The following is a 17942-nucleotide window of genomic DNA, read 5'->3' as shown; positions in this document are numbered from 1 at the left end:
ATACTCCACATGTGACCCCATTTTAGAAAGAAGACACCCCAAGTTATTCAATGAGGGGCATGGCGAGTTCATAGAAAAAAAAAATTTGCCACAAGTTAGCCGAAATTGATTTTTTCTATTTTTTTCTCACAAAGTCTCCCTTTCCGCTAACTTGGGACAAAACTTTCAATCTTTCATGGACTCAATATGCCCCTCAGCGAATACCTTGGGTGTCTTCTTTCCAAAATGGGGTCATTTGTGGGGTGTTTGTACTGCCCTGGCATTTGAGGGTCTCTGCAATCATTACATGTATGGCCAGCATTAGTAGTTTCTGCTATTCTCCTTATATCGAGCATACAGGTAATGAGAATTTTTTTTTTTTCGTTCAGCCTCTGGGCTGAAAGAAAAAATGAACGGCACAGATTTCTTCATTCGCATCGATCAATGTGGATGAAAAAATCTCAGCCCAAAAAAAAAGAGGGGAAAGGCATCTGCCAGGACATAGGAGCGCCGCCCAACATCCAAACCCACTTAGCTCGTATGCCCTGGCAAACCCGATTTCTCCATTCACATCAATCGATGTGGATGAATAAATCATTGCCGGGATTTTATATATTTTTTTTATATACAAAGTGTTTGCAAAAGCATATGAACACCGCCGCCCCCTTAGCTCATATGCCTCGGCAAACGTATCTTTTACTGCAGAGGAGAAATCTCGTCTTGCAACGCCGCATACACCGACTTTTGTGTAATCTGACAGCAGCGCAATGCAGCTATTCGATCTGCAGCTATTCGATCGGTTGGTCCACCTGGAAGGTAAAAAAAAATGAAAAAAAAACAGGCAGCAACGCAATAAATTTATAATAACATTTGAACGGAACATATAAACTTTATTTAGCTTTTTGAACAGAACGTTAACTTTTTTGCTTACCAGTGATTATTTTTGATTTTTTTTACCTTTATAGGACAAACCTCTCCTTCCCCATGGGACAATGTGCAAAGCGCAAATCGCCCAAAGATGTGGCGAAGTACATTATGCACTTTGTCCCAGGTGAAAGGAGAGGTTTGCAGCAACTCTGTGTGACAGGGCCCTAATAGCCCTGTGTGCCTGTCCTGTGAGATGCAATCCCTATGCTAAGTGTACCTGTGTGTGGTACTTCCGGAAACACTCCCCAAAGCAGGGCAGGGTGGTCAGGGCAGTCAGGACAGAAATAGCGGGTGTCACGCCTTATTCCACTCCTGCTACAGACACAACATCTTTTTCGGGGTGACGGTTGGGTTGAGGTACCAGCAACGACATTGGGGAAATGTCGCTCGTGTAGACGGCTCACTACACTGGTGGTTGGGGCCACGGAACCTACTGGATACAGGAGGTTCTCGATGATCTCTTCCTGAAATTTGAGGAAGGATCCTGTTCTCCCAGTCTTACTGTAGAGAACAAAACTATTATATACAGCCAATTGAATCAAATATACAGACACCTTCTTATACCAGCGTCTGGTGCGTCGAGAAACTAAATAAGGAGCCAACATCTGGTCATTGAAGTCCACCCCTCCCATGAGCGAATTATAGTCGTGGACATATGAAATGTAGAGCAGAAAACCAGTGACACTACACTAAACCTAAAATTATCAGGATGCGACTGCCGAGGAGTGGTGCCTCACGGAGGTGCTCAGCTTGTAGCTGCAGTGAGCATATATTATACAAGGGAGAAGAGAACAAAACGAGCGGCAGTCACCGATGATAGGCAGGTAACTTTATTCCATGGCAGGAGGGGGGTGCAAGGGTTGCAGATACAGCAGCAAGTAAGCGACAGCCGTTTTGCGCGTATATGCGCTTCTTCAGGATTTCCCAGCAGTCGTGGACACAAAGGGGCTTTTCAATGACACTGGTTGCTCGTTCTATTTGTATTGTCGTGTCTGTGTGAATGGAGGAGAGCATGTAAATGTCACGCTTGTCTCTCCATTTCACCGCAAGCAGTTCTTCGTTACACAAGGCAGCCCTCTCCCCCCTTGCAAGACGGGCAATGAGCCGTTGGGGGAAGCCCCAGCAACTAGGTCGCGCGGTGCCACAGCAGCCAATCTGTTCTAGGAACAAATGCCTGAAGAGGGGCACACTTGTGTAGAAATTGTCCACATAAAGATGGTACCCCTTGCCAAATAAGGGTGACACCAAGTCCCAGACTGTCTTCCCACTGCTCCCCAGGTAGTCAGGGCAACCGACCGGCTCCCGGGTCTGATCTTTACCCTCATAGATCCAAAATTTGCGGTTATAGCCTGTGGCCCTTTCACAGAGCTTATACAATTTGACCCCATACCGGGCGCGCTTGCTTGGGATGTATTGTTTGAAGCCAAGACGCCCGGTAAAATGTATAAGGGACTTGTCTATGCAGATGTTTTGCTCAGGGGTATACAAATCTGCAAATTTGTTGTTGAAGTGTTCTATGAGGGGCCGAATTAAGCTGGTCAAAAGCTGGGTGGCATCTGGGACGAGAGGTGCTGTTGTCGCTAAAGTGCAGGAAACGCAGGATGGCCTCAAATCGTGCCCTGGACATGGCAGCAGAGAACATGGGCATGTGATGAATTGGGTTCGTGGACCAATATGACCGCAATTCATGCTTTTTGGTTAGACCCATGTTGAGAAGAAGGCCCAGAAAAAATTTTAATTCGGAAAATTGAACTTGGACTTGGAAAGGCTGGGCATTATAGCTTCCCGGGTTAGCGGCTATAAATTGAGTGGCATACCGATTTGTTTCTGCCACGACTATGTCCAAGAGCTCCGCAGTCAAGAACAGCTCAAAAAATCCCAGTGCCGAACCGATCTGAGCTGTCTCAACCCGAACTCCAGACTGGGCAGTGAAAGGGTAAACTAATGGTGCGGCTGAAGTTGGGGACTGCCAATCAGGGTTTTCCAGCACCTCAGGGACTCTAGGGGCTCTACGGGCCTGTCTGTGCGGTGGCTGCGACGGGGTAACTACTGCACGTGCCACCGTACCAGCTTCAACTGCCCTTCTGGTGCTCGCCACTTCACCATGTTGTACGGCAGTGCTGGTACTAGGTCCAGGGTGGGCGAACTTTGGGTCAGACTGCCACTGCTTTCTACAGGTTCATATTCTGACCCGCTGGATTCGTCAGATGAGGGTTCCCATTCCTCACCCGACTGGGTCAGAAGCCTGTAGGCCTCTTCAGAAGAATACCCCGTGTTTGCCATTTGGTCAACTAAATTTAGGGTGTATTCCCTGAGACTACCTAAGAAAAAAAACAAACCTGTCTTACAAATGGGAGGCTAGTGAAGTACTGGAAGCCGCTGCGATTGATGAAAAATATCAACAATACATTTTTTGTCACTGCGGCAGGGCGGGCGTGGGTGAACACACGTGTGGGCGACCGTTCAGGCCTGATCGGGCAAACACTGCGTTTTGGGTGGAAGGCGAACTAAGGTGACACTAATACTATTATAGATCTAACTGTGATCAGTTTTGATCACTTACAGATACTATAAAAGTACAAATGCTGATTAGCGAAACGCTAATCAGCGAATCAGTGACTGCGGTGGGCTGGGCGCTAAACGATCGCTAACTACCTAACCATGGGGCCTAAACTATCCTAAAACCTATCAGTCAATACCAGTGAAAAAAAAAGTGCCAGTTTACACTGATCACTTTTTTCCCTTTCACTAGGTGATTGACAGGGGCGATCAAGGGGTGATCAAGGGATTAATTGGGGTATTGGGGGGTGATCTGGGGCTATGTGTGGTGTTTGGTGTGTACTCACTGTGATGTCTGCTCCTCTGCTGGTACCAACCGACGAAAAGGACCAGCAGAGGAGCAGAGAAGCCATTTAACACCTTATATTTATAAATATAAGGTGTTATATGGCTTCTGATTCGATTTTTTTAAAATCATCAGCCTGCCAGCCACGATCATTGGCAGGCAGGCTGATGATGAAATACTCCTCTAACTTTTGCCGGCCCGCGATGGGCATGCGCGGGCCGGCTGTGAGCGTAATCTCGCCTCTCACGAGATGACGCATAGCTGTGTGACTCTGCCTGAGACAGCCGCCTCCTGACCGCGATCCTGCATCAGGCGGTCCGGAGGCGGTTAATCATTATTTTGTGGAAGCAGGTATTTCAAATCCCTTAAACAGTATTTTGTGGAAGCAAGTATATTAAACCCCTTAATCAGTATTTTGTGGAAGCAGGTATCTCATAGGCCTCAATTAATATATGGTGGAAACAGGTATATCGAACCCCTTAATCAGTATTTTGTGGAAGCAGGTATATTGCAGCCCTTATTCAGTAATTTGTGGAAGCAGGTATATCAAACCCTTTAATCAGTATTTTGTGGAAGCAGGTATAGCAACCCCCTCAATCAGTATTTTGTAAAAGCAGGTATATAAAACCCCTTAATCAGTATTTTGTGGAAGCAGGTATATCGCAGCCCTTAATCAGTATTTTGTGGAAGCAGGTATATCAAACCCCTTAATCAGCATTTTGTGGAAGCAGATATATCGCAGCCCTCAATCAGTATTTTGTGGTAGCAGGTATATTAAGCCCCTTAATCAATATTTTGTGGACGCAGGTACTTCGCACCCCTCAATCGATATTTGGTAGAAGCAGGTATATCACACTCCTCAATTAGTTTTTAACCACAAAAGTTATATAACACCACCCTGTTTATTTGGGGCAACAGGTATATCGCAGCCCTCAATCAGTATTTTGTGCAAGAAAGTATATCACACCACTCAATTCGTTTTTTTGGGGGGCAACAGGTATATCACACCCGTTTCAATTAGTTGTTCCAATTGCGTTTGTCCCTCTATATAGCTGCTGTATCGCAGCAGAACTGCACACAACTGCTGCACAATACAAATGCACTATATACTTTCAATGTTAGAAAGTATATTATAGGTATATCACACTTTTCAGTATATGACACCTATTGATAGCACACCTATACTAGTCCTTAAAAGGACTTTTGTGGCCCTCTATTAACTGAAACTGGTATATTAATGTAGTTTTTTCAGCACAATAGATTCACTAAACTGCTTGATATCGTGACACACTAAAATGTATTAACTAAACTGGCATAATAATGCAGTTATTACATCTTGACATAATACAATGCGATGAGTGAAACTGGTATATTAAAATAGTTATTACACACAATGCATTCACTAAAATCGTATGATATCTTGACACAATGCAATGCGTTTACAGCTGTATTTAGGCTAATAATGTTAGTGTTGGTGGTGCTGCTCTCACAAGATGACTAGCATTAACATCAGTCGCTGGAACCCACATTCTCTCCTCTAGTCCGTACCATCTCCAATGTACGAGATACTGGAGGAATCTCTGGAGAACTCGGGAGTACACAATCCTGCTGATTTGAAATTCTAAATTGCCATCAACCATGACAGGAGCGGGAGGTAAGGAGGAAAGCCCACCAGGTTCGACAAATTTCTTTAACAATGATTTATGAAATACATTATGGATTTTCAATGCCTGAGGAAGTTCAAGACGGAAGGCTACAGGGTTAACAATGGCAGTGATCTTATATGGACCAATAAATCTTGGGCCCAACTTTCAAGAAGGTACCTTAAGTTTAATGTTTCTTGTAGACAACCACACAGAATCACCCGCTCCCATGTCCGGACCACTCATACGTCTCCTGTCAGCAGCCAAATAGAAGACAAAGAAGAGGAAAATCGTTCCTCCTCAGGAATGCCGCAATTTTGAGCACCAGAAAATGTACAAAACTGTGGATGGAACCCCTTATGCCCCAAAAATCGGCGACTTATCAGTGGATTCCTGTCTATCGTTATTTATAGCAAACTCAGCTAACGACAAAAATGATTCTCTAAAACAAAACATCTCAAGTAAGTCTCCAGATTCTGATTAGTGCGCTCCGTCTGTCCGTTCGACTGAGAATGAAAAGCCCAATAGTAGGACAATTGTACACCCAGACGAGTACAGAACGCTGGAAACAAACTTAGTTCCTCTATCGGACACCACATCAGAGGGCATGCCATGTAGTTTTCCAATGTTGTCGACAAACACCTGTGCAAGAGTTTTAGCATTAGGTAGACTAGGTAATGCAATAAAGTGTGCCATTTTACTAAAACGATCAACTACCACCAGAATCATGTTTTTTCCCGAAGAATTCAATAAATCTGTGATAAAATCCATGGACAAATGGGTCCAAGGTCTGGATGGGATGGGCAATGGAAGCAGAAATCCAGAAGGCCGAGTATGTGTCACCTTAGCACGTGCACAGGTACCACATGCTGACACATAGTCCTCAACACACTTACGCAACCCGGCCACCAGAATCTGCGAGAAATTAGATTGACAGTCGATCTGCTTCCAGGGTGCCCAGCAAGCACCATACAGTGATGTTCCTCAAACACCTTGTGATGCAATTCGGAGGGAACAAGCAATTTCCCCGGAGGACAAGAGTCCGGAGCATCCTCCTGTGCTTCCAACACCTTGGCCTCGAAATCAGGATAAAGAGAGGATATGACTACCCCTTCAGCTAAAATGGAACTAGGGTCATTAGACCCCCCCAGGAAAGCTACGCGATAAAGCATCCGCCTTGACATTCTTAAACCCAGGGCGGTAAGTGACGATGAAGTTAAATCTGGTGAAAAACAATGACCATCTGGCCTGCCTTGGGTTCAGTCGCTTAGCCGATTCCAGATAGGCCAGATTCTTGTGATCCGTAATTACCATAATAGGATGAATTGCTCCTTCCAACCAATGCCGCTATTCCTGCCGCCAGTCGATCTACTCCCAGGGTGCACAGAAAGCACCGTACAGTGATGTTCCTCGAACACCTTGTGACGCAATTTGGAGGGAACAAACAATTTCCCCGGAGGACAAGAGTCCGGAGCATCCTCCTGTGCCTCCAATACCTTGGCCTCGAGAACAGGATAAAGAGCGGATAAGACTACCCCTTCAGATAAATTGGGACTCGGGTCATTAGACTCACCCCCCCCCCCCCCAGGAAAACTACGCGACAAAGCATCCGCCTTGACGTTCTTAACCCCAGGGAGGTAAGTGACGATGAAGTTAAATCTGGTGAAAAACAATGACCATCTGGCCTGCATTGGGTTCAGTCGCTTAGTCGATTCCAGGTAGGCCAGATTCTTGTGATCCGTAATTACCGTAATAGGATGAATTGCTCCTTCCAACCAACGCCGCCATTCCTCGAACGCCAACTTAATGGCCAGCAATTGCCTATTCCCCACATCATAATTCCTTTCAGCAGTCGAGATTTTTTTTGAGAAAAATGCACATGGGCGCCATTTACTGGGTAAAGGACCCTGAGACAAGATTGCTCGTACCCCTACCTCAGATGCGTCAACCTCAACAATAAATGGCTGAGACACGTCCGGTTGCACCAGAATAGGGGCCGAAGCAAAACATTCTTTCACAGCAGAAAAAGCCTGTAATGCCGTCTCCGACGAGATAGAAATATCAGCACCCTTCCTAGTCATGTCTGTTAAAGGTTTAACCACCAATGAATAGTTCAAGATAAATTTAGTTGGTAGTTAGTTAGTAGTTGGTAAACCCTAATATACGAAAACCTGAGGATGAAAGCAGGTAACCCAGAAATTGCAGTTCCTGTACAGCAAATACACACTTTTCCATCTTAGCATACAACTTATTCTCTCTTAGGTATACAATGACAAACCTCCCCACCAGATGATGAAAGATGTCATTGACAAAGTGTTGAAAAACCGCAGGAGCATTGGTTAACCCAAAGGGCATGACCAGGTTTTCAAAATGACCCTCAGGGGTATTAAATGCGGTCTTTCACTTATCCCCCTCCTTTTGGCCCCCTCAGATGCAATTTAGAAAACACCTTGGCACCGACGATTTGGGCAATTTAGCTCCGGGAATAAGATTGACGAGATGCAGAGGTAATTCCTGATTACCACTCTCAGAGAACACATCAGAAAATTCAGAAATGAACGAGGGTACATGCAAAAATAACTCTGTCTCGCTTGCCAGACGATGTTAGGGTTATGTTTGCTTAACCATGGTAAACCAAACACCAACGGAGCAGGCAGACCCTCCAACACATAACAGGAGATTGGGTGATTTACATAAGGAATCTCTCTTAAAACAAATGTCATTCACTACCTGCGACAGGCATATTTGGGTGAGAGGTGCTGAGTCAATTGCAAAGACAGAAATACTTTTCTCTAATGCATTAGTAGTCAACCCATGAATGTGTACAAACTGTCCATCAATCAAGTTAACGCTTGCCCCACTGTCGATAAATGCTTGCATTTTCAGTTTTGGACTCTAGCGCCACCTCGGCAGACAGGAGAAAATGGGTACTACCAGTAAAAGACAAAAGTATGTTTCCTTGCTCCCCACCCACACCACCAATAGTAATCTGGGGATTAAAAGTTTTTTTCCTTTTTGTTTACACCTTGATGCTGCAAGTACGGACAAATATTCATAAAATGTCCCTTCTTGCAATAACAAAAGCAGACTCCTTTCACATGACCAAAACTTTTGCCAGAAGTTCCAGGAGTAACTCCTCCTAACTGCATAGGATCCTTGCAAGGCACAACCACCAGTGTCTCTCCACCATAAGTGTCCAAGGAAGCAGTACCCTTATTGGAAAGTACTTTCTTAAGGTGAGGACCCCTAGATCTCTCCCTCAGGCGTCTATCAAGACGTACAGCAAGGGACATAGCTGCTTCCAATGACTCATTTTCATGAAAAGCTAATGCATCCTGCAGTCTCTCAGAGAGACCCTGACAGAATTGGCTACGGAGAGCAGAATCGTTCCACTCTGTATCAGTAGCCCATCTCCTAAATTTAGAGCATCAGGTCTCCACGGAACGTTCTCCCTGCCGCAAACGCTATAACTTGGTCTCGGCCTGAGAGATCTGATCCGGGTCATTGTAGATAATCGGGGTCTAATCTAGTGTCCATATTCTGTGTGTTTCTGTGACATATACTGTCCTGCATGAGAAAACTGTGTCTTTAGTAGACTGTAAAATAATCTGCACCACATCTAATGACAAAACCATTAAAATGAAGAAGGCGAGCACTAAGGGACGGGGAAGTAGGCATGATGCTGATGGTGCACGCAGAGGCCGTGGCCCTGGGCACAATGAAACTGTGCCTGCTGCCAGTGCACCAGGAAGAAAAAAAAAAAACATCCACCGTATCCAGCTTCATGTCCAACTTAGCTGGGCGGCGCAGCACAACACTGTCCAAGTTGGACTAGTGCGAACAGTTGGTTGGTTGGATTGCTAAAGATAATGCTTCCAGTCGGTTAAGCACCACCCTCTCTTCCACCAAGTCCAGTTTCTGTAGCCAAGAGTCTGGTCAACCGAATCCTCTCTCTGATCATCCTTCCTCCAACCATGGAGAGGCTTGCCAAACAAGTTATCCCACACTCGGATATTCCAAGGAGCTCTATCCAGCACCACTATTACATTTGGCTCTCACCCCCAGCATGCTTGAAGAGGGACCTGAGATATTGTGCCCTGATTCCCAACCTCTTGAGCCTTCACAGTCTCAAGAAGATGACGGTGGTAAACGGCAATTATTCGTTCACAAGGTGGATGATGATTAGACATAGTTACCAATCACTGAGGTTGTGGTTAGGTCAAGTCAGGGTTAGACTTAAAAAGGTCACGGCACTCTCAAACTTCAAAATTCAGTGTTTTATTACACCAAAGTAATCAGCAACATTTCGACATCCAAGTCTTTATCAAGCTACAGTAGCTTGAGAAAGACTACTTATGTAGCTTGAGAAAGACTTGGATGTCGAAACGTTGCTGATTACTTTGGTGTAATAAAACACTGAATTTTGAAGTTTGAGAGTGCCGTGACCTTTTTAAGTCTATCTACGGTTTTTGGGGGGTCCCTGAGGCTGGGACCTGACGCCACGAGCACCGCCTGCTGTCCTATTTCAATTTTTTTGTAGGTCAAGTCAGGAGGATGAGCATAGTCAGGAAGTATAAGAGGAGGTGGTGGGGGAAATGCCAAGCAAGGACAGCAGTACAGAGGGGGAGGAATTTGCAGCACCGCAACAGGCTGGAAGAGGCAGTGGGGTTGCAAAAAGGAGAAGTTGGCCCACACCAAACAGGCAATGCAACCGTAACACCGAGAACCCCTATGCGTAAATCTACCTTGCCAAGGGGTAGGTGTTCCGCAGTATCTCGCTTTTTTTAGGAAAGTGCAGACGACAAAAGAGTGGTAGTTTTCAACCTGTGCTGTACCAAAATGAGCCAGGGCACCACCACCAGCAAGATCCGCCACATGGCATCCAAATACCCTAAATAGTGGGCTGAACACCTGGGTCTACAATCTGGGTCTGCAGGTCACACCACTGCCTCCTCTTCCCCTGTGTTACGCACTGCTGGCCAATCCCCTGTCAAAGGCACAGGCCCAGATGCCCCTCGCCCTGCACCTGGACCTTCGCATGAACCATCAGTAACTACATCCACTTCCCTGTCCTAGCGCAGCTTCCAAATGTCCATAACACAGTCATTTGAACGCAAGCACAAATAATCACGCACCCACGCACAGGCCATAGCACTAAATGCACAACTTTTGAAATTACTGGGCCTTGAAATGTTTCCATTTAGGCTTGTGGACACTGATGCCTTCCGCAGCCTGATGTCGACGGCCGTCCCTTGGTACACAGTCCCCAGCCGCCACTATTTTTCATGGTGTACCATGCCTGCCTTACACCAGCATGTGTCCCAGAACATCACCAGTGCCGTGACCAATGCAATTACTGGGAAGGTCCACTTAACCACGGACACATGGACAAGTGCTTGATCTGTTTAGGGGACAAACAGCACACAGCCGCAGAGCTATGGCAGGGTATAAAGGTACCAGACCGAGCTGTGGCTCTCGCCACTCAACCTACAACCAGGCATGGTTGTGTCTGACAATGGCCATAACTTGGTGGCGGCTTTGGAGCTGGGCAACCTTACACACATCCCATGCCTAGCCCACGTCTTAAACTTAGGGGTTCAGCGGTTAATCAAAACCAACCCCAATTTGCAGAGCTTCTAGTGAAGGCGTGCCGCGTGTGTGCCCATTTCCGCAAGTCGTCCACAGCTTCAGCCAGTCTGTCAACGCTGCAGCAGCGCTTGCGGTTTCCAGCTCACCGACTGTTGTGCGACGTGAGCACTCGTTGGAACTCGCCTTTCGAGTCAACTGACACTATTCACAAGCGACGAGTGGGCATTGATGTCAGACCTCTGTGAGGTTTTAAAAAACTTTGATGAATCCACACAGATGGTTAGTGGTGATAACACTATTATCAGCATAACCATCCCACTGCTGTGTCTATTCAAATGATTGCTGCTCACAATTAACGACGACGATCTGAATTTGGCAGACGAGAAAATCAGGGAAGACATTACACAGGGTGTAGCCCACCCTCAGTTCGTCTCCTCAGCGCGAATTGGACCATGAAGAGGAGTAGGAGCTGGAGAGAGTTGCCTCTGCTACAGAGGGTAGTACCCATGTAACTTTAATTCCATTTGTTCAGCGTGGATGGGCAGAAGAGGAGGAGGAGATGGAGAGTCATCCTGATGTAGACATCAACGTCTTGCCTGTTGGGATTCTGGCACACATGGTTGACTTCATGTTAGGCTGCCTTTCCAGTGACCCTCCCCTTATATGCATTTTAGATAACACGGATTACTGGGTGTTCACCCTTCTCGACCCCCGCTACAAAGAGAACTTCTCATCTCTCAATCCTCTGGTGGAGAGGACGAGCAAAATGGTGCAATACCAGAAGATCCTTGTTGGAAAATTGCTCCAGAATTTTCCATCTGACAATGCTGGCGGCAGAGTCCGTACTGCCTTAGGCAACCGAGGAAGAGAGACAAGGGGAACACAAGGTAGGGCAACACTCTCAAAGGCATGGGACACTTTCATGACACCCCACCAGCAATCTCACCCTGAAGCGTGGCCTAGTGTTACAAGGAGGGAAAAGTTTTGGGAGATGGTGAAGGAATACATAACCGACCGTGTCATCCTCCTAAATGATCCCTCAGTGCCTTACAACTACTGGGTATCCAAGCTGGACACGTATACGCAGAGATCCGCAGCACTCATCCATTTGTGCAAAAATACTAATTAGTTTTTTTTCAAATCAGCAGCATAATGACAGCTGTTATTATGCTGCTGATTTTAAATAAACCAATTAGTATTTTTGCACAAATGGAAGAGTGCTGCGGATCTCTGCGTATACTGTACCTGTTACATGTTGGGACCCTTAGCAAGGATCTCTATCTGCGAGCACCACCTCACCTATCAAAGGTAGATATATATTTTTCCAATTGCTGGACTCTGTAGTGCTGCTTATCATTTATTTTTTACAAGCTGGACACGTGGCACGAACTTGTGCACTATGCCTTGGAGGTGCTGGCCTGCCCTGCCACCATCGTTTTGTCTGAGCGTGTATTTAGTGCTGCTGGTGGCATTATAACAGATAAGCGTATCCGCTTGTCCATTAGCAATGCTGACAGGTTGAACAAGGCCTGGATTGCCCCTGACTTCTCAACTCCACCAGAGGAGAGCTGAGCTGATGATGAACATAAAGGCAATTTCAATCTATCATTTATAATGTACTCAATCTACTGTAGTGTATTCCCATGAACCTTTTCCACCACAAAAAAGGAGTATATGGTTGAATCTTGTTTTCTCGTCCTCCTCCTCCTCATCCAGATTGTCTATATTCCCTTCACTCTAATTTTTTTAATAGGGTCATCTCAACTGCAGGCCCTCAACTCACATTTTTTTGTAGGGTCAGCTCGCCAGCAGGCCCTCGCCCCTAATGTTTTAGAGGGTCATTTCAGCAACAGGCCCTCGCCCATAATGTTTTAGAGGATCAGCAGGCCCTAGCATATAATGTTTTAGAGCGTCAGCTCAGCAGCAGGCCATCGCATATAATGTTTTAGAGCGTCAGCTCAGCAGCAGGCCCTCGCATATAATGTTTTAGAGCATCAGCTCAGCAGCAGGCCCTTGCCCCTAATGTTTTAGAGGGTCAGTTCAGAAGCAGACCCTCAAATATAATGTTTTACAGGGTCAGCTAACCAGCAGGCCCGCATCTAAAATCTTTTATTTGGTCAGCTCACCTGCAGGCCCGCAACTCAATGTGAATGAGGCCCTCCTTTATGTGATATACAGGTTGTACCGGAATGCCTCTTCATTGTAATTTTTGGCAGAACTTGTACTTTATATACAAGTAAATATACAGGAAAGAATGTTTTCAATCAATTTTTCCTATAAAATCGATTTTTTTTTTGTGTGTGTAAAACCTTAATTAGATTGTGGGCCTTGTGATCACTTTAAGGCCTTTTAAGCTGCATCAGCAGCAGCATAGTGAAAAAAATTAGTGGCAAGGTGACATGGTGTGGAGATGGCAGCATAAGGAGGCCACATAGTGGCACAATGACTCTGGATAAAAGACTGAGGCCACAGATTGCTTAGAAAGATGCAGATGGAATCAATCTGTGGAGCTGTATCACTGTCACCTGCAGATTAATGCAGACCAGGGCCATAGCTATAGGGGAAGAAAGGGAAGCTACAGCTTTGGGGCCCTGACCCAGAAGGGGCCCATCCAGGAGGAGGAGGACTAAAGGATTTGGTCAGGGCCCCCTCAACAGTTTTACACAATGAAATTAGATACAGTGACAGTATAGACAGCAGAAGCGTAGCGTGGGGGGTTGGCCGAGGGGTGCCGCTGCCCCAGGCGCCACACAGCAGGGGGCGCTGGTCGCTGGCACAAGAAAATCTTAAATCGCTGTTTGTTTTTTCCCCCAACACACAGCGCTGCAGATCAGAGTGAGGAGCGGTTGAGCGGCACAGGCATGGTAAAGGTTAAATCACATGAATGGTAGGGACCTGCAACTCACAATATCACGTGACATTCCATTTCCTAGGTCACGTGGGTCAGAAGCTGGCGCGCACAGAGAAGAAGGTCGGGTCACAGATGGCTGCTCAGGAGTGTCAGCGCAGGGAGGGAGAAATAAACAGCGTCTGTCAGTACAGGAGACTCTGAGGAGGTACATGTGAATACTGTGGATGTGCTGAGGACAGGGGGGACTGTGAATTAAGGGGGTTTTTGTGCAAGATTTGATGGAGGTGTCTAAGATTGTAAGGAGGCAGGCAGTGTAGGATTGTATGGAGGGAGGCAGTGTAGGATTGTAAGGAGGGAGGCAGTGTAGGATTGCATGGAGGGGGGGCTGTGCATTGTATGGAGGAAGGCAGTGTAGGATTGTATAGAGGGGGGCTGTGCATTGTATGGAGGGAGGCAGTGTAAGATTGTATGGAGGGGGCTGTGCATTGTATGGAGGGAGGCAGTGTAGGATTGTATGGAGGGGGACTGTGTAAGATTGCATGGAGGGGGTACCTCACATGACCTCCTGTGCCCTGTCTTGCAGGATGACGTGATGGCGTGGCGCAGGAGGACACAGTGTGACTGCCTGCGCCAGGACGCTGGAACTCAGGCAATAGGCAACGACAAAGAGAGGATTACAGGTGAGTATATATATATATATATATCATTTTTTTTTTATGTATGTGCTAATGCATGCAGTATTAGGGGCACAACGGGAATGGGGGAGAGCATTTAATACTCCGGAAGGGGGATTTTATGTATTAATAAACAGGGGGCCATTATCTACTAATAAGACAGAGTGGGAACTATATATACAAATAATACAGAGGGGCCATTATATATATTATAAATACAGAGGGCAATATACATATAGACACTATGGGGTGAGGGGGCGTTATAATACAGGGGGCACTGCTGTGGGGGTTTAGAAATACTGTGGCTACTACAGGGGGCATTATAACTACTGGGGACACTATAGGGGTGCCTTATTACTTCTGTGGGCTTTATAGGAGCCTTATTGAGGGGTCTTATATTAGGGTTGCTGTGGGAGCATTATTATTGAGCATAATATGGAGGGCATTGCTAATGGGGTTGCTATTGGGGGTACTGTAGGGGCACTATTGCTATTGAGGACAGTATGGAAGCACTATTACTATTGGTAGATTATCTGCATGGTACTGTTGTCTGCAGTATAGTATTGGGGAGCACGGTGGGCACAGTATTGGGGGTAGCAGCATGACAATGTTGGGGCACAAAAAGGGGGAGGATTATAGAAAACTGAGGAAACCAAGATGTCTGTGTGTTAAACTCTGCAGAAACGAGATACGGCTGGAAGAAATAATCATGGAGGTCTGAACTTTGAAAGGAGAAGATGAGGAAAGAGAACATCTACATCAGAGGAGACGTCACTGGATGTAAGAGGTATGTGCGCTGTATTATCCTGCATGTTTTGTAGAGTTGTATGCAATGTTAATCCAAATATCTCTTTAACACTAGGGCTGGGAGAGTTGGACTGAGAATTTTCCACAGCAGGGAGAGCAGAAAGGCTAGAATAAGCCCTTCCCATTAAGCCACTGATGGCCTCTATAGGCCCACACCGCCGCAGCTGGCCCCAGGTCACACTATGTCTGTTCTGAATTCTAGGGTCTCTCACCACAACAATTCAGACAATTTTCACTGTGTGCATTGTGGGGGTGGGAGGCCCCAGAACTCAAACAGGTAGAAGCCATGGTGTGCACAATTCCCTTGTCTTAACATGCTGAGTCTAGCCAGCATCAGGATGTTCTGTGCGGGGTCTCAAAGCTGGTTCTGCCTCCTTCCTCTTAGGCCTCATGCACACGACCGTTTTTCGGTTCCGCAACCGGTCCGCAGTTTTTGCGGCTCGGATGTGGACCCATTCACTTCAATGGGTCTGCAAAATATGCGGATAGCACTGCATGTGCTTACCGCATCCGTTGCTCCGTTCCGAGGCCCCACTAAAAAAATATAACATATCCTATTCTTGTCCGCGCTTTGCGGACAAGAATAGGCATTTATATTGAAGGCTGTCCATGCCGTTCCGCAAATTGCGGAAAGCGCACGGATGCCATCCATGTTTTGCGGATCCGCGATTTGCAGACCGCAAAACACACCACGGTAGTGTGCATGCGGCCTTACAGCGCTGCTGTTCTGTCTTGCTTGAAAATGAGAGGGACAATTCAGGTGACATCTACTTCATTACCTGTACTCATAGGATTATCACTGTGTTATCTGCAGTGTTACATAGGATTGCAGGTTGGTAGAAAGAGGCATGTCCACTGGTTGGGGGAGGGGCGCAGGCAACCCACGCTACACTACTGATAGACAGTGTATAAAACTGATGGAACAGCAGCCGGCCCTGGTCTGACAGAGAGATCTTTACTAGCCACAGGAATGGGGGTGGCATGAAAGGAAGGGGTCGCTAAAAAATTACTGTGGGATGGAGCTCCATTAAAAAATTTGCCACTGATGCAGCCCACAAAAGCAAGTTGGGTTTAACGATTCTAAAACCTTAATTAGATTGTGGGCCTGGTGTCAGTTTAAGATCTTTTAAGCAGCAGCAGCAGCATGGTGATAAAAATGAGTGGCAAGGTGACATGGTGTGGAGATGGCAACATGAGGAGGCCACATAGTGGCACAATAGTCTGGATAAAAGACTAAGGCCACAGATTGCTTAGAAATATGCAGATGAAAACAATCTGTGGAGCTGTATCACTGTCACCTGCAGATTAATGCATTAGGCAGCCAATCAAATTCAAGTTGGGTTTGTTGGCTCCACCTCAGCTCACCAGCAGGCCTGCACCTAAAATCTTTTACTAGTTTAGCTCACATGCAGGCCTGCGACTTTAATCTTTTACAGGGTCAGATCACATGTAGGCCCGCAACTTAAGCTACCTTGTTTTGATATCCAAATGGATCGTGGACATCATGGGTACGTGTGATCAGGCAGAAGTTCTCTAGAGTCAAGAAAGCGGCAGCAGGGCCTCTCCTGTATAACGTTTCCTCATCCAAAATACCGCAGTGACATTCCCTGTAATTTTTCATTAATCATTCCAATAACAGGGCATCTTAAGAGTCCTGTATTGTTATTTATCGTCACTAACTCCCCGAGTCGGGAGTGGGTAATTGTTGCATGCCTGCTGCCTTCCTTGGATTTTTCTGCTTTAATAACTTGACCAACCCTCTCCATCCAATCAGATTTCAGCCATTGACCTCACTTAGATGTCGTATCTCTTTCTCAAGCTACCTCTCCAGCATCGAACCCTGATTCCCTGTTACCCGTGACCACCATGGTAGGCGCAGAAAAGAACATCGAAAGCTGATAGGGAAGACATCCAAATGGATTGTCGCAGTTACGGGGACTTGCAATCGCCCAGAGGTTATGTAGAGTCACCAATGCGGCAGCAGGCCCTCGCCCCTAAGGTTTTAGATGGTCAGATCAGCAGGCCCTTGCTCCAAATGCTTATGAAGGTCACCAGCAGGCCATTAATCATAATATTTCCTTTATGTGTAACAAAGGGTGTTTTGGAGTGCCGGTTCCTTGTACTTTTTGGCAACCCTTTCCCTTAGTGCATAGCCTTTATGAGTGTAGGAGTCCCACTACCTGAACAATTGTACCACAATGTGAATGAGGCCCTCCTTTATGTGGTATACAGACTGTTTCGGAGTGCCCCTTGCTTGTAATTTTATTGCAGGACTTGCACTTTATATACAATTGAATATACAGAAAAGAATGTTTCCTAACAATTTATCCTGTAAAATAGATTTTTGGGGAGGGATTTTGTGTGTATTTTTGTCAGTCTGTAAAAGTGGCGTACAACTCGGACAACATGGTTCCCAGCAGTGACCTGGGAGTCCAAGATGCATCCAGACATCGTCCCCATGGTGTTCCCAATCCATTTCGGTGGTGTTTCTGTCACTTTCTGACCTTTTCCAATGGACCAGGCACCCTCCCCTCTTCAGAGTAGGGGGTGCCTGGTTGTCTCCCACTGACTTCCATTATACTCGGGTGCTTAGCCGAGCACACGAATATAGCAATGTGTTTGGCCCG

General features: G+C 46.3%; 1 long non-coding RNA gene across 1 annotated transcript; it reads left to right on the top strand.

The window, feature by feature from the left end:
* The first annotated feature begins 13957 nt into the window (after positions 1 to 13957).
* Positions 13958 to 15293, top strand: LOC122934418. The gene is made up of 3 exons (XR_006388662.1): positions 13958 to 14039; positions 14418 to 14514; positions 15190 to 15293. It is a non-coding gene; the product is annotated as an uncharacterized LOC122934418 (long non-coding RNA).
* Positions 15294 to 17942: the final 2649 nt, after the last annotated feature.

This window comes from Bufo gargarizans, chromosome 4, assembly GCF_014858855.1.
Source record: "Bufo gargarizans isolate SCDJY-AF-19 chromosome 4, ASM1485885v1, whole genome shotgun sequence".
Lineage (NCBI taxonomy): Eukaryota > Metazoa > Chordata > Amphibia > Anura > Bufonidae > Bufo > Bufo gargarizans.
Note: the sequence above shows the minus strand (reverse complement) of the source record. Positions and strands in the feature narration are given on the sequence as shown.